Below are 24,342 nucleotides of genomic sequence, written 5' to 3'. Positions count from 1 at the left end.
AGTACTCATTTCACAATGTATATGTGTATCCAATTATGCACCTTAAATATATATAATTTTTTATGTCAGTTATATCTCTAAGCTGTGGGAGGGGAAGAGGCAAATTATCCAGCAGAAAATATTGGTCAATCCTAGAAGTATTATCAATAGTATCTCCCAATTCTGGCATCTGTGTCTCTCTCTCATGGCCACTGCTCACTAAAAAAACTCTATGAAGTCCAAACAAGTTTTTAAATTATCCAGTCCTCTCAACTCCTGAAAGATAGGAAAGAAAAAGTGAGGGAAGGTGAGAGACTATGGTGGCAAGAATGGTGCTCAAGCAGAAACACAAACCAATAAATGCAAGGAAGTTCGGAGTTAGGGCCGCCACGGAGTCTTAAACCAGGCCCGCTGTGTTTTGATCTTGCAGAAGCACATATGGTCTTCCATTAGCGGGTCTCAGAGCAGTGGGCAATGTTACCATACCATATGTGCTGATCACAACTACGGGGCTGATTTATGTTAGTGAGCGCAAGGTTTTTTCTTTGTATTTCATCTCCTTGTTATTTCAAGAGAAATATAAGGGTAGATTTATTCTGCCATTACAGAGAGGCTTCCTAGAGTTTGTTTGTCTAAAGTTGATAGTTTCCCGTAGGGTGAAGCAGATCTGCTTCCTACAAAAATTTGGTGAAAGCTAGGAGTTCCTTTTCCTCCTCCTCACCTAAAATGAAAGCTGATTTATCCTCATTCCCACCCCTACTCAAAGCTCATTCTAGAACTACGGACATGGAGTTAAGGCAAGAATATTATAGAGAAGAGTCACTCCATAAGTTTAATGTTTACATGTGATTTCTCCTGTTTCCTCTACTTCTTTTCTCACCAGGAGGAGTAACTATGGCCAGGGATCAATGACTTCACAAGGCTAATCAGGCAAACCCCAAGGATGTAAAATAACTAGGTAGAAATTTTGGAAATGACTGCTATCCTCATTTCCCTAGAAGAGTCTAAGATTCTCCCCTGCTGGCCAATTAATCATTTGTCTAATTGTGCAATTAAAGTGGGTCAAAAGGAAGATGAAAACAGAGGTTTCAATACCAGCACACAGAGATAGAGGTTATTATCACTTGTCACATGTACAAACAGCATGTCAAGAGCCACCACCATATGCTCCCACAGGATTCAGTTACCCCTGGTCCTTTGAGGATAGAAAACCATTTATCTTGAGTATCTCTATACTACCTAATGTCACCCCCCACTTCTGAACCCCAACCACCTAGCACCTTCCTATAGTCCCAATAACAGCCTAAAATACCTGCCCTCCCAATGTAGGTCTTCAAAATTCTTTTATCAGATCTTCTACCTCCTCTAATCAACAGACATCAGAGAGAACAGAGAGGTATGAGGGGCTGATGGCCATTCTGGAGCTAGTCTTCACTTCATTGTGCAATCGGTAATAAAAAATAAATTTCTAATTGGTGGAAAGCAAAAGGTGAGACAAAGAGGAGAGAATCTTTTCAGGCACTGTGGGGAAGCAGCACAGTTTTAGACTGGACTCTAAATTTTATCAGACTATCTTTACCTCCTATGTGTACCCCTCACCTCTCTCTTCCTCGCTATTCTATCGTAAAAGATCAGGGATAGGAGAGAGCCCTGAGTTAGCCATAACGTCGAAGGCAGTGGCCCAGTGTTTGGAGGAGACTTTATTGTTTAGCTAACAAACCTCTTGCCTTACAATAGAAAATGAAGTTCTCTTTCCCTCATCCACCTCTCTTTAAAATTGAGGAGGTGATTTAAAGAATCATATCCTACCTCTTTTATATAATTAGCATCCTGAAAAGCAAAATAAGGTGTTTGAAAACATATGTGAAGAGGTTACAAGTACAGCTTTAAACTCAAGCAGAGTTAAGTTCAATGGTGAGCTTTGTCATATACGACCTTTGTGATTTAGGGTCGTTGCTACCCTTCTAGATTCCCATTCTCTCACCTGTAAAGTGGGGTTATTCATACCTATGTCATTAAGAGGATTCAATAAAATGAAGTCTATGGATACTTAGCAATGATGTTTTTTGTTTGTTTGTTTGTTTGTTTAAATATATTTTTATTGATTTCAAAGAGGAAGGGAGAGAGAGATAGAAATATCAGTGATGAGAGAGAATCATTGATCATCTGCCTCTTGCACACCCCCAACTGGGGATTGAGCCTGCAACCCTGGCATGTGCCCTTGACGGGAATCAAACCCTGGGCCCTTCAGTCCACAGTCCAATGCTCTATCCATTGTGCCAAACTGGCTAGGGCACAACTGGTTGTTTTTGAGATGAGTGTGATGGTTATGGACACAGCCCATTTCCACCACATTGAACACTAGTTGAGAGGGAATGATGTCTTATCTCTTTCCTCCTCACCACAGTACCACGCACAGAATGCATACACAATAAATACTTGCTGAACTGAGTAGAAACAGTGGGCACAGTTAATTAAGTCTTTCAACAAGTACGTTAGGCACCCAGGTTCCACAGAATATCTTAAATTCAGATAAACTGTGAAGGAAAAAACTTATTAAATTCCCTGTTTTTAAAGAGTTATCATTCTAGTGATCAAAGACAGATAATCAATAAGTAAATAAGTTACATAATTTCAGATGATGGTATAGCAATATGAACTATTAAATATTAAAGAGAATTATGGAGTAGAGAATAACCTGGGGTGAGGAGCAACTTTTTATAGGATCATTAATAAAATCACTTCTGAAGAAGTGGTATTAAATCCGAGAATTGGATGATAAAAAAAAAAGTATTAACGGTGAGAAGATCTAGGGAGAGTGTTCTGGGCAGCAAGTATAAAACTCCAACATCAGGTACAAGCTTCTAGTATTTGAAGAACAGAAAAGAAGCCAGTATGGCTAAAGCCTAGTGAGCATGTGGGAGAGTGTATACGTGGGGTTGGGGGAGAATTAAACAAGGACAGAGACTAGGGAAAGCTAGGATGGTGTGAATTTTATTCTAATTATGACAGGAAGGCACTAGAAAGTTTTAAATAGCTTCTCAGAAGAGATGCCTGCTTGGTGTGTGATTATGTGATGGAGCAAATGAAGTTATTCTGGTTCCTGTATAATTGTTTCATGCTAATACAGCAAGGAAGATTGTCAAAGCAACCAGGTTGATATTCAGAGTTGTTGTATCCAAGAAATGTATTTCCTCCATTAGAAAAAAAATCAGGACTTGCTTTTAACTTCAGAGAATAGAAAATTAGATCAATTAGATCAAAACCTATCAATTCATTTAACAAAAGAAGGCTTTGAATCCCTTCTCAATTAGAAAAGTTATAAAATCTTACATCGGTAAGAGACCATTTTTTTCTCTTGGTATTAGAATTCAAACTCCATGTTAACTAGGATTCACATCCTAATCTCCAGAAAGTAACATTTTATAAGGATTCGTCTAAACCTTCATAACTCAAGCTTCATTCACTCTAAAGTGTAAATGACTGATAATAGTGAAACAGCCAGTAGAGTAGGCAGAGGAAATTCAGGAATAATATCAACAAAAGCCATTTTTTAAATAACTAATCCTTAAGATGTTCTGTTATGTCAGCATATAAAATCTTGCCCTCTGGCTCATGCAATCTAAGGGGAGAAACATGTGGTTCACATGAATGAAATGCCATGTGAAAGCTATAAGTGACATGTACAAAGGAATAGTCGCACAACAGAAGCTGATCTAAAGCAGTTTCTCAGCCTCAGCACTATTGACATTTGCGGCCGGATGATTCTTTGTTGTGGGGGGATGTCTTGTGTATTAGTTTTAACACCAGACCTGGCCAATAGCACCACCAACTTGTGACAACCAAGAATTTCTCCAGACATTGCCAAATGTTTCCCATAGAGCAAGATCTAAAGTATCTTTAAAACACACACACACACACACACACACAACTTAAGTGGAGAATTAGAGTATATATTTAAAAGAGATAAAAAGAAAAGGATTTCAGACAGGAAAAAAATCATATGGCAAAGCTTGAAGGCATAACACAGCAATGAGGCAGCCGTGGGCAAACTACGGCCCGTTTGAATGAATAAAACTAAAAAAAAAAAAAGACCTGTACCCTTTTATATAATGATGTTTACTTTGAATTTATATTAGTTCACACAAACACTCCATCCATGCTTTTGTTCCGGCCCTCAGGTCCAGTTTAAGAACCCATTGTGGCCCTCAAGTCAAAAAGTTTGCCCACCCCTGGGCTAGAGCAAGGGTGTGAGGAGGAGTATGGAGGAATGAAGCTGGGAGACTGTTTACTATGCCAGACTAAAAGTGTGAACTTCAATGTCTAAACAATACGGAGCCATTGAAGGATTTTTGAATAGGACAGTGACTTATTCACATTTGCATTTTGGAAGCATTTCTTTGGTGAATATATGGATAACAGAATAAGGGTAGAGGAAATGCAGTGAATGGAACCCAGTTATCTATTTGCCATCTTCATCACCAAATAATAAGGATTGGCATGAGGGTCCCGAAAGCAAGGTGAGAGATATTTAGAGGGAATCGGTGTAATTTAGTGACTAAGTGAACGTGGAAAGCAAGGAAAAGGAAGAGTGATAGAATTGCAGGTTGCAAATTCGAAACAATGGGAAAATGGAGCAGGCTGAGAAATGTGTCCCACTTTGGCTAGGTGAAGTTTGAGTTGTCTGTGGGACATCCAGGTCAAGAGGTGTAGTAGCCCGTTGCTCAGGAAAGAGATGTGGGCTCGATCTGCTTGAGACTCTCCAGAATAGACAGCAGTTGACATGCCCATGAGTTGCATCATGAAGGGGGGCTGTCCCATGTTTGGCATGGGCTGGGGTCTCACCCTGGGAGGGGGTTATATAGAGGCTGGGTGGCAATGAAGATCCTGGCAGTATTGTAAATGAGAGGGAGAAAAATTAAAAGACTAAGGAAAAGAGGGGGAAATTACCCAGGTTCAAATTATTGCTAATCATTCCTGGCTGTTCCTCTTTAAAAAGAAAAAAGGACTCAAGGAGGAAAATTGTTCACCAGCAGTCACCTCCACTGCCACTGTGATGCCTGGTGACACATAATTAGAAAACAAATGACAGATTAGTTTAATAATATTCATTAGCAACTAATGAAACTGGCAGTGTTTCCTATTGAAAGCAGGTTGGGCTGTTAGTTGATTTCAAGCAAATTATGCTCCTCCCCTCCAGCCTCCCTCCTCACTCTCCCCTCCCCTAACTGCCTTTCAGCTAGAGGCTGGGGGGTGAGGGGAGGGATTGCAAATGGCTCATAAAAAGGGGCACAAAGGATGAGGTGATTGAGGAGACAAAAAGAATAATAGGAGACAAATCAGAAAGAAGAACCGCCTGAGGTCAGGGGAGGAGAGAAATGAAGGAAGAGAATGAGTGTAACCTTCCCCCCACCCAACCCCACCCCAGCTATCTTCAAACATTTAACTGCTGTCAAAAACAAAATTTCCATTTGCCTCAGGGAGAAAATGGTTAACAGAAGAAGAAAAAAATCAGTGCTTCCTCTCAGGCATTGTTGTTCTTTTCTTTTTCCTTAAAAAAAAAAAAAAAGTTATCCTAAGTAAGAATTTTAACGATATGCAGAAATCATAGCTGTCTGGCTGAATTGCTGTAGGACTGACCCCCTTGACAGTTCTTAAATTATTCAGCTATCAAGGGCCTGCTAAACATTAAATTAAGCATCCTCTCTCCCCTGTCCTAAACCATTAAGTTATGCAAATGCACAGATAATGGGGCATATGACAACCGGAGGCATTAATCACGCAGCCCTGTCTCTGGGCTGTTGTTATGTAGAAACTGCATCTGCCAACAGACCGAACAGCCACAATTAGATCTCACTTAATGGAATGAGGAGACTGCCTAGCCCTCCACACTCGTGTTAGGTTGTAGACTAGGGAGTGAATAAGGCACTGGGGAGATGAGCCTGCTCTCCCTCTCTCTCTCCCTCTCTCTCTTTTTAATACCTGCTTCTCCAATTGAAATGAAAAATTACCTGTAATTGTTATCATTTGCAAACAAAACCTGTCAGAAGACAAACCTGCTGTTTACAATGGGTGTTTTTGTTGTTCCTTGGGGGGGGGGGATTTCCTTCATTCGTGTGTGTGTGTGTGTGTGTGTGTGTGTGTGTGTGTGTGTGTGTGTGTGTGTGTGTTTAACAAATTCTCTGTCTTTGAGGGGAGGCTGGAGCTTGGGAGTGGGAAGAAGCAAACAACCTCCAAATTGCTCTTGAAGATGCAGACTGACTCACCCAGCCCACTCTGCTGTGGGCTGCTTGGCTCCCACCAGCACCAATCATCCAAGAAAGAGGCGGGCAGAGAGTAAGCCGTCTTCTACCAGTCTCTCCCCCTTCCCCCCAGCAAGTGGTAGATGAGATAGACAGGGAGACATCCATCCCCTCATCTTCCCAAGAATTTTCCTATTGCTTCTCCATGATTGAACACTCAATTTACAGCTTATGTATTTTTTTGAAATCCAAGTACATAGTTAAGCATTTTTACCGAGGTCAATTACTTTTGTTATTTTTAGTTTTACTCTTAGGACATGAGGACAACACAACTGGCTTTGTAGGAATCTATGTAGATGACTTGCTAACAGTTGCCATCTATAGACTTGAGTTGGCATATTATTTTATACAAAAACATTGACTTCCGGCTGGTTCCACAGTCCTGGGTAGAGAGGAGGCCCAATATGGAAAAGACCCATGATCACCACCCTCCCTACCACCACCCCACACACCCTCCCTACCACCACCCCACACACCCTCCCTACCACCACCCCACACCCCACCACCACTCACTTTCAACTGTTTCATATACTGAGCTTTTGTGTTAAGAAAAGGTTATTCTGTTCCCCCAGCACCACCAGCACCCCACCCCAAGAAACATTTTCTGGAATTAATATTACATGGAAAGTGGTTTTTTTAAAAAAACAACAACAACAACACTGCTCTCCAAAGTTAACTGGCTCTTCCTTTCATTGGATTCAGTGAGATCCATTCATAATAAACAGATCTAATTAAAACTGTCATTTTTTTTTCTCTAATTTACCCCAGGGCTTGATTTCTGGGCTTGCCCTTTATTGGCTGCATGACCTTCAACAGGTGCCTCAATCCCTCTAAGACTCAGTTTTTCATCCATCAGATGGGGATAGTACCTTCCTCCCAAGGATGTCAGAAGAATCCAATAAGAACCAATGTAAAATGCCTAGCACAGTACTTGCTACCTAGCTGGTGTTTAATAAAAATCTTTCTTTACCAAATATATCAAACCCTTAGCAAAGAAGTAGTTATACATCTCTAACCCCCACAATGCTGGCACCGCGCTGGGTCCATCACAGACTTTACACAAATAGTTGCTAAATGCAGGAAGGAATCGCCAATGCCCAGATAGACCCACATCCCTTGGCCACACAAATCCAGGGTAGGCCATCCATGACGGTGTGACAGATCATAAATGAAGAATTCTGGAGCTTACAACTCACTGTCTTACGATGAGAATTTTCATGAAATCCCCCCACAATATATAGCTCTCTGCCTTGCTCTTTTAAGGATCTAAGTGTAATAAATCTTTGCTAAAGGACACTAATGACACATGTTGCTTTTTCAATTGAGGCAGACGGACAATCCTAATGCCGAATGCATTAAAGCAGAGGAAACAGTCAGTCCACAACACAGAAAACCCAGCACTTGGACTTGGAACGAGACCACCTGAGTTTGATTGAATCAGACTCAGCCAAGTATGAACTTGAGCATTAACTTCTTCATGCCTCACCTTCCTGTCTTAGCACTTATCTGTAGGGCTATGGTGAGGGTTAGAGTTAAGAAATGAGAGATGCTCAGAGCAATGCTTAGAACATAGTAAGTACTCAAAAAATATTGACTGCTATTATATTTATAACTGACATTATTCATTCCTCATCATAAACACTTTTCAGCCCTATTCAACCCTTCTCTCATCTAGCTGTCCTCTAATCTCATGGGTGAAACAGAAGAGATTCAGCCATACAGAACAAATTCCTAAAGAAACTTTATTCATAGAACAAGTGTGAAAATTTATTTTATTGGTAGTAAAAGGGAATTTTAGGCTATAATACCAGCTCTTTATTCCTCAAAGGGAAATAGTTGCTGTAACGCTGTAGTTTGAGCTACATGGCTAGTTAGCACCTTCCTTCTTCATTGGAGAACCATGAAATCTATTATGGTCCCTTAGGAGGGAAGTTTCAATGAGAAATTGCTACATTTGTTTAAAAAGAAAAACATATTGACCATGATGGAAAGATTTTACCCATATCTACATAATGATGACAAAATTGGACATGGCTAAAAGGCCTGGGCAGCCCAATTCTTAGGAACATTCCGGGGGGCCAGTGAGGCTACCAGACTGGAGCCAAGTTTTGGGATGTCATTAGTGATGAGCATGGGATCGGCCCCACTGGCAATCACCATGGAGAGTGACTTGTAGCTGTGTAGTATAATGCAGCTGCTAATAGCAAGTAGTACCTCAGGCTATCCTGGTGGATCTAGAGCAGCCGTGGGCAAACTACGGCCAGTTTGAAATGAATAAAACTAAAAAAAAAAAAAAAAAAAAAAAAAAAAAGGCTGTACCCTTTTATGTAATGAAGTTTACTTTGAATTTATATTAGTTCACACAAACACTCCATCCATGCTTTTGTTCCGGCCCTCCGGTCCAGTTTAAGAACCCATTGTGGCCCTCAAGTCAAAAAGTTTGCCCACCCCTTATCTAGAGCCTGGCACGATAGACTCAGTCAGGTCTGAACCACTGGGCAGGATTTTCAGGCCAGACAACTTCCTGTTTGGTCAGAGTGGGACTGGGAACATCTGAGCAAAGGGCCACTACATGGAGGGAGCTGAACTGGTGGACTTAGTCCTGGACGTGGTAAGGAAGGAGTCAGAAAGCTGTGACTGTCTGCAGGGCTTCCAGCTGACCCACTCACTGGGGATGGCACCTAGTTAGGGATGGGCACACTGCTTATCAGCAAGATCCAGCAGGAGTACCCAGATCGCATCGTGAGTACCTGCAGCGTGATGCCCTCGCCTAAGGTGTCCTACATGGTGGTCAAGCCCTACAATGCCACCCTCTCCAACTACCAGCTGGAGGAAAACACAGATGAAACCTACTCCATTGATAATGAGGCCCTGTATGACATGTGCTTTCGCAACTTGAAACTGACCACCCCCACTAATAGAGACCTCAATCACCTGGTGTCGGCCACCATGAGCAGGGCCACCACCTGCCTGCGCTTCCTGGGCCAGCTGAACTCAGACCTGTGCAAGCTGGTAGTGAACATGGTGCCCTTCTCATGCCTCTACTTGTTCATGCCTGGCTTCTATCCCTGCCCCCCCCACCCCCCCAACCAGCCAGGGCAGCCAGCAGTATCAAAGCCCATCAGGGCCACTACCTGACAGTGGCTGCTGTTTCCTGGGGCCACATGACCATGAAGGAGATGGACAAGCAGATGCTCAACATGCAGAACAAGAACTGCAGCGACTTTGTGGAGTGGATCCCCAACAATGTGAAGACAACCCATGGTGCCACATCCCTCCTGGAGGCTTGAAGATGTCAGCCACTTTCATTAACAGCATGGCCATCCAGGACCTGTTCAGGCACATGTTCCAGGGTAAGGCCTTCCTGCTCTAGTACACAGGTGAGGGCATGGACAAGATGGAGCTCACCAAGGCTGAGAGCAACATGAACGACCTGCTGCAGCCTGGCTCTCAAAACTGTGAGCATGGCAAGGACAGATGATCTCTGGAGTATGGAGAGTGGAGAGTCTTGATTATCCTGTAGGCATCAGAAATTGTATATAGAAACATGATTATTTTGGTGTTTTTTTTTTAATTGATCCTTAGAGAGGGTTGGGGGGACATCCATTTGTTGTTTCACTTATTTATGCATTCACTGGTTGATTCATATATGTGCCCTGACTGGGATCAAACCCAGAACCTTGGCTAATGGGGAGGATGCCCCAACCAATTGACCTACCCGGCCAGGGCGATTTATCCTTGTTTTAGAAATTGATCAAGATATTGAGCTGCCCCCTGCACTGAAAAGGTTGCCAGTTCAATTCCCCATCAGGGCACATACCCAGGTTATAGGTTTGACCACCATTCAGGCGCATGCTGGAGGCAACCGATTGATGTTTCTCTCACTCTCTCTCTCTTTCCCCCCTTTCCCTTACTCTCTTAAAAAAATCAGTATAAACATATTTTTAAAAATGAAATTGACCAAGATGGCCTTAATATTCCCCCTCAGATTGATTTAACATTAGACAAGATTTTTCCCAACTCTAGGTCTTTTACTTCCCTTTTCTTGGAGCATCCTCTTTAGAAAATTTGTAATTGTAAATCCTTTCCCTGGCCCTTAAAGTGTATATAAATCTTTTTAATACATTCTTGTGAGTGCCCCAGCCGGTGTGGCTCAGTTCTTTGGGCGTCCCCCTGTGCACCAAAGGATTGTAGGTTGGATTCCCAGTCAGGGCACATGCCTGGGTTGCAGGCTCGATCCCTGGTAGGGGGCATGCAAGAAGCAGACAATCAATGTTGCGTTCTCACATGATGTTTCTCTCTCCCCCTCTCCCTTCCTCTCCAAAAAAGAATTAATAAAAATTTTTTAAAAAACAAGTCTTATCAGTTTTGTGACCCAGGACCATCTTTCCCAAAGACTTGGGAACCATCTCTTGAAATGCAATCAAAGGAGAACTTATCCTTACCACCCAGTCTCTGTGGGAGCATGACCTCGGGGGGCACCTTGCTCCAAGTTGTAAAATTACTTCTTATCATAATGATATGAGAAGTTTAATATTACTTTGGGTAAAACCAAATAGCAGACATGGATGACCCATATCTCTCCTTCACACCCCAGCCCTTAAAAATCCTACCACCCCCTGCTTCAGCAGAGTTGAGCTCAGATGAGTTCTGGCTTCTCTCCCCTATTGCAATAGCCTTGACTAAAACCTTTGCCTGTTTAGCTTTGAGCAGTATACTTTTTGCTCTGACAGGATATTCTCCCTTCTTGGACTTTCATTCCCCTTCAGCTATATCCCTATTCTCTATTCCCTTGGAGAGCAAAATTCCTTCCAAGACTTGTCTGTGCTCACTGTCCCTCTTCCTCTCTGCTCCACTCTGGCTTCTGCTTCCACCCCTCCACCAGAACTTCCCCGTCAACTCCATTAATGACCTCTTGTTATGACTTCGTTAAATTAACGTTTGTTAGGTTCAGTCTGACCTCAAAGACAAAGACTAAAACTGCTGTATCAGTTTCCAGTCACAGACAACTAGACTAACACAGGCTGATGTAATTAAGACATCAGACAGTCACATAACAGAAAATCTGGGAGCAGACAGCCCAGTTTGGATGATAGGCTGCCACTATCCAGGCTTCAACTACTTTCTCTGATTTTTGGTGTGTGTTTTTAAACTCAGGGATTTATATTGGCTGCTATTGCTCCATTCCCTAAGATCAAGAGATCTCTGCCCAGCCTGAATGAAGTTGGGCGCTCTTAGCAGAAAAGAAGTGAGATAATGGCAGGTTGCTTGGGCAACAAACGATTGGCCATGGCCGCCAGTGGTTTTGAACGATGGCTTTAGGGCCATCATGTCTTCAGTCCCAGCCGTTCCTGATGACACATGGGATACATATCACCTGCCAACCTTGACTGACGGGCAGTGGCAGCCTGGAAGTGCTATGCCTGGAAATGAAACATTTGTAGGATCCCAGGAAAGATGGTCTGAACTTTTTAGCAATAGCTGTGAAACACATGGCCCAGGGGAGTAGCAAGCAGCAGGAGTGCCTGTATTACAGATCATTTCTTCCTTGCTAGACTGTCCACAGGCTGTGACAGGTGCAGGAAATGCCTCCTATATTGATGGCAATTCCTATTTTTCCCCCAACAAGACTAGTCCCAACCCCCCTATGCCTGCTTCGGCTTCCTCTGTGTCTGAATGTCATCTGTTCATATTAAGGAGGAAAGGATCAGCCCAGGAGGGGGCGTAGGCAGGTGGAATCCCATATTCCTTCTAATATCTGATGGAAGCACGAGCAAAATGATCTTTATGCTGTCCTCCCCAGGTTCTAAATATGATGGACTGTACTATAAGTACAACCCTTGAATAAGAACTTGAGATAAATTGAGTAGGAAACTTTATATCTGAAAAATTGTCTCAACCAACTATTTCTGAACCATTTTTACTATCTATTTTTACAAACCATTTTTCAAAGGCACCCCTAGCAATAAGTCTAGAGTATTTGTTTCCAAACTTGAGCATTTTTATGCAAACTTTTCATCTTCCTGGGCTAGATGAGTCTAAGAAAAATATTTCATTTATTAGAAGGGCTGCATTGCAAAGCCTTGCCCCATGAGAACACAAGCTCTATGGGAGCAAGAATGTTGGCCTGGTTTGTTCATTCTGTGTCCCTAGCACCTAGCCAAGTGTCTCCACGTCAAAAGCGTTCAGTAAATATTTGTTGAATTGATGTCATAGGATAACCATCCTTCTTGTGCTGTGTGACATGTCCTGCTTCACTTTCCCCTTGAGGATTAAGATATTGATGGAGGATCCGCCAAGATCAATGGCATGCCCTAGATGAGAAATAGGGATGTGCAGGAGGGAAGCATGTGAGTCAGAGCTATCTATTCAGCCTTAAGTGGAAACTCAAGAGACACGCACCAAGGGAGCTGGCGGTAGGCCCAAAGTAACAGCTCTCCCTAGGAGGAGCTATGTCATGCTAGGAAGTCACTTAACATTAATAATAATAGCCAACACTTATATAAGTGCCCTATTCCAAGTGCTCTATTCGATTACTTTACTTAATCCTTACAGCTTAAAGCAGATACTATTACTGTCATGTCCCTTTAACAGATGAGACTACGAAGGCACCAAGTTAAATCAACTGCCCAATTTCCCAAGGTCACACACACACACACACACACACACACACACACACACACACACAGTTAGAACCAGAACCAGAATTTGAACCTGGTAATCTTGCTTAAATATCTGCGTTCATAACATCTCCACTGTGCGGACACTTTGGACTCTTACAGGATCTCCAGGACCCCAATTTGCTCATTAAGTAGGGCTGGGAGATCAAGAGGAATGACGGGTCAGTAGCCCTCAAACCTTCTCAGCTGCATGACTGTTTGGGGGACGGGGGTGGGGGTAGTGGTATGGGGGGATGAGGGTTGCTGGTTGGATCTTCTTGGCTAGCCAAATTATAGAAACAAAGTAGAATGGTGGTTAGCAAGAGCTGGGGGGAGGGGGAAAGGAAATTTGTTGTTTAAAGGGTATAGAGTTGCAACTTTACAAGGTGAAAAGTGAATACACTTAACACTACTAAACACTTAAATAGTTAAGACGGTAACTTTTATGTTATGTGGTTTTTACCACATTTAAAAAAAATGGTAAGAAATCTTACTTGGCCCAGCTAGTGTGGATCAATGATTGAGCGTCGACCTATGAACCAGGAGGTCACTGTTTGATTCCCAGTCAGGACACATGCCCGGTTGCAGCTGGATCCCCAGTAGGGGGTATGCAGGAGACGGCCGTTCAATGATTCTCTTTGATCATTGATGTTTCTATCTCTCTCTCCCTTTCCCTTCCTCTCTGAAATCAATAAAAATATTTTTAATTAAAAAATAAATTTTAAAAACTCTTACATGGCAGCACAGTAAGTAAAATGGACGGGGAACTGCCTGATTCAGTGGGAGCAGGGGTGTATGATCCCAGCCTCCTGGCTTCTTTTCCCAGATCCTCCCACCAGAACAGCCCCCAAGGAGACATCATCAAAGCACAGGTTTAAAAGCACTAGACATGACAACTTCTAAATTCTCCTGAAGATGATTCCACAGCCTCAGCTCAAATCATACTCTCAAAAGTCGCAATCTCAAAAATCCCTGTGGCCGCTCAACATGCAACCAGTCAATTCATGCTCGCCACCATGGTACTTGAGATCTTCCATGACACAGCCCCCGTTTAAATGTCCAAGTTTACAAAGTATCACCATGTTTTTCCTCCCAACCCCACTCCACCCACGTGCCCGCCCTCCACTCCAGCCACATGGGATGCCAATCTTTTTCTCATCAGATCAGCCACTGGCACACTTTCATGTCATGGTGTCCCACTTCCTGCTGCTTTTTCTTGGCAAATCCTATCTCCCTGGACCCTCCCATTCCCCTGTACTCACGAGTTCGTCTAATGGCCTTGTGAGCCTTTCTGTGTGTTGCCTTGTTCATCCTTATTTATGAAACAAGGGCTGTGTGTACAACCAGCCCAGCTCAGAAGCCTGTTTCCATTCCCACCTTAGAGATGGATGAGATGTCACCTCTACCCCACTGTCACTTCCACAGGTGCCCAGTTCCCCCACCCTCTGTCTGTTCTGAGGGTTCAGCAAGTACCCAAGACTCCCAGGTGGAAGAGTGGATGGGGAGGAGTTCAGAGAGACTGGGACACAGGCCAGCATTGACAATAGCCTATCCCTTCCTACCCCCCGACCATGGTTCTAAGCCTAAGGAACAGGGAGGCACTGCATGCTGGGAAGGCAGCCTCTGCCATGATCAGCTTGTAGCAATAAGAATCAAGAGAACTCCAAGATGAAACAAGTGGGGACGTTGCACACATTGTTTCATTTGAAAAAAAAAAATATCCTAACTAAAGAACAGAACAGTTCCCATCTTTGACCACAAAGCTCTCTTGGCATCTTCCTTGGGTCCTAAAATGACCTACTACTGCCATCACCCGGACATTCACCAGCCCGCACGTTTTATTCTGACCCGTTTCACGGGGAGCTGACTGAAAGGAGGCACAGAGCAGGAAAATAAGGCATTTGAAAGGGAAATCCGCGCTTCCTAGTTTAGATGTGTACCAACCCCTCTGCCCACCACAGGAAATTATTTGGCTACTCAAACAGAGTAACCCATTCCTCTTTGTTTGGGAACACGGTGATTATACTCATGAGAGGAAGTAAATAAGATAAAGGTCATCACCCATGCTGGATTTTTCATTTGGTGAGCAGAATGAAAATCATTTGAACATGTCCCTGTGGAAAAAATAATCAATTTTTCATAGACTTGTTATAGGTTTCATAAAATATATTGCACACATATTCTTAAAAGTAAGAACATGGCTTTTTAATGATACTTAAAATATATGGTGTGGCAAGAATTATTTAAAATGTGTTTCTGAGGCCTGAAATGTGGTACCGCCTGTTAAAATATAGATGATTTGGATAAGTCTGTCTTCCTAGGATAAATGTGAGATCCAGCTCATCTTATTAGAAAGCTAATATAAAGGAAGTTGATATTCGGGCAGTTAAGTAATTGATATAAACCCTCCCAAGATATTAGATCCCTTGAACTTTTCTACCAGTGAGCAGTGTGTCCTTTGGCCTGTGTGCATGAAAGAACTGCTCTTAACCCAGAGGTCAGGAAAACACTGTTCACATAGAAAAAGTCAACACGCAGTGGCCCAAGAGGAAGCAGAGCTGAATCCAATAGAAGTATGAACAACTGATTTTCCTCACTGGTGGGCACACTTTTCACAGGAATATAGCTCCATCCCAAGCGGTAGACTATGCCCTATGCCCGAGTCCAGCCTCATTTAGGCATTTAACATGGGTCTTCAGGGAATTGGTAAGAAGGGAGAGGACAACTTGGTCAGCACAACTGGGGAAACAGGCATCTTCAAAGCCAGGTGGTGAGTCATGAGAGTCCTGTCCATAGAGCATGGGCTGCCCATTTGTCACAGCTCACAGCTCCAGAAAACTAGGTATTTTCTCCACTCTGTCACAGAGGGATGTGCCTGACACATATCCGACATGTCATGTGTGTTTTTAAATCTACTTGAAACAGATCCAATATATGAAGATCCAAGCGTGAAAAAAAAAATACTTGCCTTTAATATTTTTCATCCTGCTGCAAATTCCTAAAACGTTATTACACTAGTGTCTCCCATCAAGGAGCTGTGAAGACATTAAGCATCACTGATGTCAGAATTCAGTCTGCCTGAGCAGATGAGGTGAGACCACACCAAATGTATGATAACCAAGTGTAAAAGCTTTGGGATTTTACAAAAGGGAAGGTCACTCCAGGCCCAAATTGGCTAAAAGGACTTAGAGTAGAGAGTGTTGAACAGAGTGTTGAAAGAAGGTAGGATTTAGAAGCAGAAACACAGGCATACCGTTTGCTGATAGCAATGACAGCACCTGCCCTGGCCAGAACTGAGGGAAACAGGGCTCTGTAATACAGTGGGGACTTATTACGGGAAAAGAGAAGTAAATATGTTACAATGGGGAGTCATTTTAGGGCCTTGAGTAGGAGTAGCAGGATGTTCCTTAGGTATGGTGAGAACTCACCCCAGGATTCCTTTAAAGAACGCTGCTCCCCTTTGACACTGAGCTTATGACTTCATCTGCACTCACATTCTCAATATCCCATCTCAGTGGTCCCCAACTTGTGGACCCCAGAGTTAGGGCAGAGGTCCCTGAAGTCAGATAAGCACTGCCTAGAGAATGACTTGCTCCTGCTGTATTGCCACTATCTTGTTCTAATATATGTAGATTGTGTGAGACATACAATGCAAATTCACTCAAAAGCAACAGTAACCTGAGTTGCCCCAGGCACCAGCCTATAGCCACACATGGAGTCACTTTAACAATAACCCAAATGTCACTGGCTCCAATGTCCCCGCTGTTCATGCAGGACTTTAGCCTCCATAAAATGCCGTTCATGCATTTCTAGCTACCAGGGATTTTATTTGTACCTCTGTCTGAAAACTAGTCCGATCTCTCCAGCCGGCCACAGGGTGGCGCTCTGCCTGCATAGCTCCCTCTCCTGCTCCTCCACGCACCTCATGCCTGGGACCCCAGCCAGGCCAAAGCTGCAGGATGGTTTGTATGGAGTAATAGGGGGAAACAGGGGGAAATGCCTCGTTCCTCTTTTCAGCAACCATTCCCAAGACGGTCATATTTGTGCCCCACACAATATTTTACTGAGGGCTTTTTCGAAAAACAGCTCTTCCACTTTTCACTTACCGCCCCTAAGCCATAAATGAAACCTGTTTTCTTATGTAAAACCAACGGAGTGTTGGTCAGGAAGGACACCAGGGACAGGTCCCATTCTGTGCTCACAGTCGTCCCTCCCATAATCTCTGTCACAACGCACATCCTCTGTGACCCAGCAATTTAAACTTCTAAGTGTGCAAGGCAGCAAACGTGTAGGAGGATTTTCTTTCTTTTCTTTTTTTTAATATATTTTATTGATTTTTTACAGAGAGGAAGGGAGAGAGATAGAGAGTTAGAAACATCGATGAGAGAGAAATATCGATCAGCCGCCCCCTGCACACCCCCCACTGGGGATGTGCCCGCAACCAAGGTACATGCCCTTGACCGGAATCAAACCTGGGACCCTTCAGTCTGCAGGCCGACGCTCTATCCACTGAGCCAAACCGGCTACGGCTGGAGGATTTTCAATGCAGCTTATTTGCAAGAGTAAAAAAGGAAGAACAACATAAACATCTGGTACAGAAAGTGTTAATTATGGCACACTCTTGGTAGAATGTTGGCAGCTGTTAAAAACAGTGAGATCAGCTTAGAAGTATTGCTGCAGAAAGTCTCTGTGATTTTTTTAAGTATTAAGTGAAACCAATCAGAAGACATTAGTTATAGTGCACCCCCATTTCAAAAATGGGAGGTGGTGGCAAACGAGAAATGTGCATCTGGATACTATACCTCAGAAACAAACCCTATGGAAGTATTGACAAAACCCCAAACCCCATTCCTAAAGGGAGGTGGTTTCTTACCACTCAGGCCCTGTATGGAACTGATCCAGGAGACAGTAAGAGACAAGTGGCAGAGCCCTCAATTGGCCAAATTGTCTTCATGAGACAAGATGCAGGCAGAAGTCGTAGATGGAGAAGGTCAGCCTCGCAGGAAGTGTGGGGAAGGAGGTACCTGAAGTTTTTACATAGAAAGAGAGGCAATGGAGACCCCGGAGCAGTGGCTGAAGTCTTGGGCTATGGGAGAGAAAGCTGGGTGAAGTAGGGTTCAAAATACAATACTGGGGACCAGCTACCAGTTATAAGAAATAAAATAAGAAATATTAATCATGCTCTGTTAACCATGATTGCTTTGTTCTGATTAAAGAAAGCACATTCTTACCTGGCTGGGAGTTGTACACCCTGGGACATGGGAACATGAGAATGCAGTCCATCCTCCTATCCTGAGAACCGGAAAGATTTACAACCTTGTGGCTGAACAATCTGGTCCTGGAGGCACCTGCTCCTTACAACCCCCAGCCCCTATTGCCTGTAATCTGGTCCCTGGGTGCCCAGAGGCACCTATCCTCTGCGACCCCCTGCCCCTGCCCCCAGCCCGCATGACTTGTAACGATTATACCGTGCCTACTTTCCCATGCCTGTAAATTCTACTTCCCCATGTAATCTTTGTCCTTCTACCCAATATAAGCAGCTGGCTTAGGGAGAGAGGCAGAGCAGGGATGACCTGCTGCTCTCTCATACGGCTGGCAGTATTGGAATAAACGCTCGTATAATGATTCAACCCTATCTCTGCTTAATTCATTCAAGTAGTGACAGGCAGCCCGGACCCGTTGGTTGTCCGGTTTCAAAACCACAGTAGGCAGAAGCCCACAGAAGATCAAGGCAGCCTCAGTCTAGTCTATATGGCTGCCCCATTAGCATCAGCCTTTCATGAGGCCCTACAAGCAGGTCTCTGGCTGCTGCCTGGCAGCAGGTGTGAGCCACAGAAACTCTGGGAGTTTGGGGGACGAGGGGCATCTGCTCAGGGATGCCAGCCCAGGAGAGTCTCTCAGGGTGGCACAATCCTAGAAGGAACGCATGCATGGTGGCTTTCTTTCCCTCCCACCCCCACCCCACTTCCCCCCGCCATAAGCAGAAAGGAGTAACAGCACCAGGAGTCACTAGCCTGGAGTCAGCCTGGTGGCCGAGTGACCTGGAAGTTTGCTTAGGGAGTTGGTTCAGACAGATCTTGAGCTACCCCGTTTATCCAGCTGTGTTTTAGAGTATTGCAAGATCCCAACACCACATTTAATAAAAATGAACAATATATCCCCCCTCCCCTCTGTGGTTTTATTTTTGTCAGATCTCAACTGGTACTTTCTTTTAAAACTTAAGTTAAAATATCAAGAAATTGGCGGCCGAAACCGGTTTGGCTCAGTGGATAGAGCGTCGGCTTGCGGACTGAAAGGTCCCAGGTTCGATTCCGGTTAAGGGCATGTACCTGGGTTGCGGGCACATCCCCAGTAGGAGATGTGCAGGAGGCAGCTGATCGATGTCTCTCTCATCGATGTTTCTAGCTCTCTATCTCTCTCCCTTCCTCTCTGTAAAAAATCAATAAAATATATTTAAAAAAAAAAAAAGAAATTGGCAAAACACACTCTTTTGCCAGTTGGGTATTGTTTGTCTTTTTGTTCACAAAACCTAAATCATAGCTGGCAAAACCCATCCTACTCTTGTTTACCTGTTGTTCCTCTAAGAATATGCATATGGATCCATTTCCCCGCTCCCTGGCACTTAGGAACACTGTTTAGCTAAGTCTTTGCCTCCCTCTTCTGTTGAAAAGAAGAATAACATACAACAAACATTCTATTTGAAAAAACATCAGAGGAAAACATGCCTCTAGATTAGGATGTTCACACAACGGCTTTTTTGTTGTTAATCCTCACCCAAGGAACTTATTTTTCCATTGATTTTTAGGGAGAGTGGAAGAGAGAGGAACGGAGAGAGAAACTTTGATGTGAGAGAAACACATTGGTTGCCTCCTGCATGAGCCTGACCAGGTTCGAGCCGGGGAGGAGCCTACAACCAGGGCATGTTCCCTTGACCGGAATCAAACCCGGAACCCTTCAGTCTGCAGGCTGACGCTCTATTCACTGAGGCAAACCAGCTTTTAAAGGGGTCCAGACCTGGACAGCATGACTCAGTGATTGAGCGTTGACCTATAAACCATGAGGTCACATATGCCTGGGTGGAGGGCTCAATCCCCAATGGGGGACATGCAGGAGGCAGCCAGTCAGTGATTCTCTCTCATCATTGATGTTTCTCTCTCTCTCTCTCTCTCTCTCTCTCTCTCTCTCTCTCTCTCTCTCCCTTCCTCTCTGAAATTAAAAAAAAAAAAACAAATTTTAAAGGGTATGGTATTACAGCATTATTATGCATAAAACGTTAGAATTAATATTTCCCAGAAAAAGTAAACTTTAAATCAGATAAGATAAAATCAGGATAAATTGCGCTCACTCACCTGCGTAGGTGAGCATAATCAATGGGGTGATTCTTTGGTCACTGGACTAAAAGATTCAATATTGATTCCTTCCCCCCTTTCAGTAAAATATAAAACTCCCTGTAAGCTGAAGTATCGTTGGAGTGCTGTATCTTACAAGGATGTATGTGGCAAAGGCATAGCAATTTATTTTAAAACTTTCTGTTAACAGCTGTAGAGATGGCTGCATTTGCACAATCTTATCAGGCAAGAAATAGGAAGGAAAAAAAACCACAAGGTTTTCTGCTAAGTACCAGAGTTCTCAATCATAAAACTAAATATTCCTTTGCAAACGCAGTAATACCCTAAAATAATCAGTTAGGAACTTTTATTCGGCGATGTGCAGGAGATTTTGAGTTTCTAAAAGGCCTTACCATCCGGAACATAGTGGAAGATTTCTTTCAGGGAGTTTTTCTTTCTGAGGAAGTCTATGCCCTGGGGACTACTATCATAGGCCCCGCTGGGCCAGCCTTATTTATGAGCTGTTTCCCCAGTGGGGTCATCTGGTGTTTACACAGTGCCGCTCCTCTTAATAAGGGTGACTGCTATGGAGCATTGCGTGAGGCACTCAACATACATACATGCACTGACAACGAGTTAGCATCATCCTCACGTCTCACGTGGGGAAACTGCGGGTGAAAAGTAACTTACCTGAAGCGGCAAGGTTTGGTGAGGAGCAGAGCAGGATGCATCCTAGAGGGTGGAACCTCAAAGTCTGTGCTTTTGAAGGCACCACCCACAGCCTCTTTTAAACGCGCTCCCCTAATTGGCAGGAAGGTGTACAGGAGAGCAGTTTCCCCGGAATGAGAATCACCTGGGGAGCTTGTTCACTGGGCTTCCCAAACCGCTACCCTGGAGGTTCTGACTCAGTGGGCCCAGAAATTGGCTTGTTAACAAGTGACCCAGGTGATTCTATCCTCAGAGAACTATGGGAATGATCTTGGGCCAGGGGTCAGCAAAGGGAAGGGCCAGAGAGTAGTTCTGGTTTCTGTCACAACTTCTCAGCACAAAAGCAGCCAGCGGTGCCCTTCCTGGTTTGGTTCAGTGGATAGAGCATCGGCTTGCGAACTGAAGGGTCCTGGGTTTGATTCCGGTCAAGGGCACATGCCCAGGTTACAGGTTCAATCCCCAGTGTAGGGCGTGCAGGAGGCAGCCGATCAATGATTCTCTCTCATCAGTGATGTTGCTATCTCTCTTTCCCTCTCCCTTCCTCTCTGAAATCAATAAAAATATATTTAAAAAAAAAAAAAAGCAGCCAGCAGCAATTCAGAAATGAATGGGCCTGGCTGTGGTCCAACACTTTACTTACAGAAAATAGGTGGCTGGCTATCGTTTGCTGACTCCTCTCTTAGACCATTCATAATACCATGAAAAAAAGAGACACTAATGCTGCTACTTGTCACCTTATTAAGGCCATGACTCAATCATGAAGTTGGTCTGATGAAAATCTTCCCAATACCATGAAGCAGCACCCTCATCCGGGAATAAAGTGAAGGTTGTGTCTTCCCTCCCTCTTCAGGGAGCAGCACTTTCAGTATCTGATGCAGGTTTGGGACCTTCCCTGTCTGCGCTACTCATGACGCAGGGAGGACATGAGGAGGTCAAGCACAGGCAGATGAGCGAAGTTTTCACCTCAGCTGTGGGTGAATGCGCTGGGCGGAGTTCTAAGGCGGCCTCCAAGATTTCCATTCTCTGGTGAATACACACTTTGTTCCCATTATCCAAGCACACATTAATTTAAGTCCTACTCTGCAGGGATTTTGCAGATGTAATTTAAGTCCCAAATCAGTAGCCCTTAAGAGAGGGAAGCCCTCCTGACAGGCCTGATCAAATCAATTGAGCTCTTTAAACCTGAGTGTGGAAGTCAGAGACAGGAACCGAAAGCAAAATGAGAGGAGGAATCAATCTGCGGAGAGTCTCCATCGCTGGCTTCGGCGATGGAGGGGCCATGTGGCAAGAAAACTGGGTGTCCTCTAGGAGCTGGGAGCTCCCTGGCTGACGGACAGCAAGAAAAGGGCCCTCAGTCCTCCAACCATAAAGAAACAAGTTCTTCCAGCAACTGAGTTTAGAAGATGCTGAGCCCCAGAGGAGTACCTGCTGTGGCTGATTCCTTGACATCAGCAGGTATAGCCCCCGCAGAGCAGAGAGTCCAGCCACGATGTGCCTGGACTTCCAACCTCAGAAACTGAGATAATAAAGTTATGTATGGCAATCCTCTCAGTTTGTGCTAATTTGTTACACAGGAATAAAATTAAAAAATTAAAAATAAAAAAGCCTAATACAGAGAGGCCCAGGGGTTTGATTTCTGAATGACTGCTGAGGATTTTTAAGTCCAACAATTTATGGGTTTAAATATAGATGGGTGTGTCCCCTTGGAGCAAGCATGTCAAACTCAAAGGCTAACACAGGCCAAATAAATGAGGCTTGGGGCCCGTGGGCCGAGAGTTTGACGTGCTTGCCTTAGAGCTATCTGCATTCCTCCTGTCTGGGTTCTCCCCTGACTCAGGCCAGTGTGCCTTTCAGGAATATGCTTATCAAGAATGCCTACTGCAATGAGGATAATCCAAGACCAGCATGCAGCTTATTTCCACACGCCTGTCATGTGCAAACCATCAAACTGGATATTGGGGGTCGATAGATGATAAAGGATGAAAAGATAAACAAGGAGTTTACATCTTGGAGGAGGGACAGATGTTTGTAAAATTAACTGTCAGGCAGGTATTATCATTGAAGCATAAGAAAACCATAGAGGAGCTCAGAAAGCAAGGCAGTTAATTTTGACCAAGGAAAGATGGAATTTACACGAGAGGGCACAGTCTAAACCAGAGAATAGAAGCGCACAGTATTTGGTACATGTAAGATGTTGGCAGAGATTGTGGAGGGCTTTCTTTATGCAATGGGCCCCCAAGGCCCCCCAAACTCTTCCTGCTTCCTGGGAATTAGGAGCGCTGACCACCAAGTAATCTTTTGGGGCACCTACTGATAGATTCTTCTCTCTCCACCCTCCCCACCCCCGCCACTGATGCTTAGCTGAATTCATAGGAGCATTTAATTTGCCTGCTATCCTTTGGGAATGCCCCTGCTAAATGCATGAAAAGTCACCCAACATCACATCAGCCATGGATGTGAGAGCTTCTGTCACCTTATACAGCTGACAATCCCCAATGTCCCCTTAAAATTTTTCCCAGTGCAAGATACAGAGGTGGGGAGGGCTGGAGGGAACAAGGAGCTTGACTTAACACAGTGCAATTTCTATTGGCACCGGCTTCAAGCAGCCTTTTAACAGAGATGTTTAATTGATCTTTATTGAGCAGAACCTTCCCTTCTGCTTATAAAAGGAATGATCACTCTTCCCCCTGGTTCTGTCTGAGGAAGTTAATAGCCCCAGTTTTCTCTCGTGGCAGAGATACTTAATGGCTGGGAGACTATCATAAATAGAGTTTATTGTCCAAAATACAAGCCATGTTCTAATCATCCTTTGCGCTGAGATTGCTTTGCTTGTGTCTGTTGATTTTTAGAAGGGCTTTTCCCAACTGACAAGCACATTTTTCTTGCCACCCGGCCTGCTGTCCAATTAACAAATGCCGTTAGCAAACTAATCTATAGACCTTTGCCAAAGACTCTTGAGAATGCCGTAATGTGTATCGATTAGATCCTCTTGTGCAGTAGTTCCCAGACAGGCCGAGGGCTCAGCCATAACCGTCTGCACACACTGTACAGGAATATTTGACAGGTAGGAAGTCGGTCATTGTAATACCTCCAGGATTCAGAGACAACCTCCAGGATTCAGTTAAGATAGAGCTACCGCTTGGTAGTGATTGAGAGGAAAAGGAATACTTTCCGAGTTGCTTTGGTTCATTTTTCTAAAAGGCTTTATTGATATTAGCATTACTCCTTGAAATAACCTTGGAACACAAACAGATATTAGTATTTCCATTTTACAGCTGGGACATTTTGTGTTCAATGTTCCTACTAGCATGCTATTTGAGGAATAGATCTGGCAGTAAACTAGGGGCTAGTACTTGCTGCTACTTT

General features: G+C 43.9%; 1 pseudogene; it reads left to right on the top strand.

Moving 5' to 3' along the window:
- The window catches only part of LOC132211689 (tubulin beta-2A chain-like), a 54,433-nt pseudogene extending 44,671 nt beyond the window's left edge, over window positions 1-9,762 (top strand).
- Window positions 9,763-24,342: the final 14,580 nt, after the last annotated feature.

Source organism: Myotis daubentonii, chromosome 11 (assembly GCF_963259705.1).
Source record: "Myotis daubentonii chromosome 11, mMyoDau2.1, whole genome shotgun sequence".
In the NCBI taxonomy this organism is placed as follows: Eukaryota; Metazoa; Chordata; class Mammalia; order Chiroptera; family Vespertilionidae; genus Myotis; species Myotis daubentonii.
This window is presented reverse-complemented; position numbering and strand designations above follow the sequence as displayed.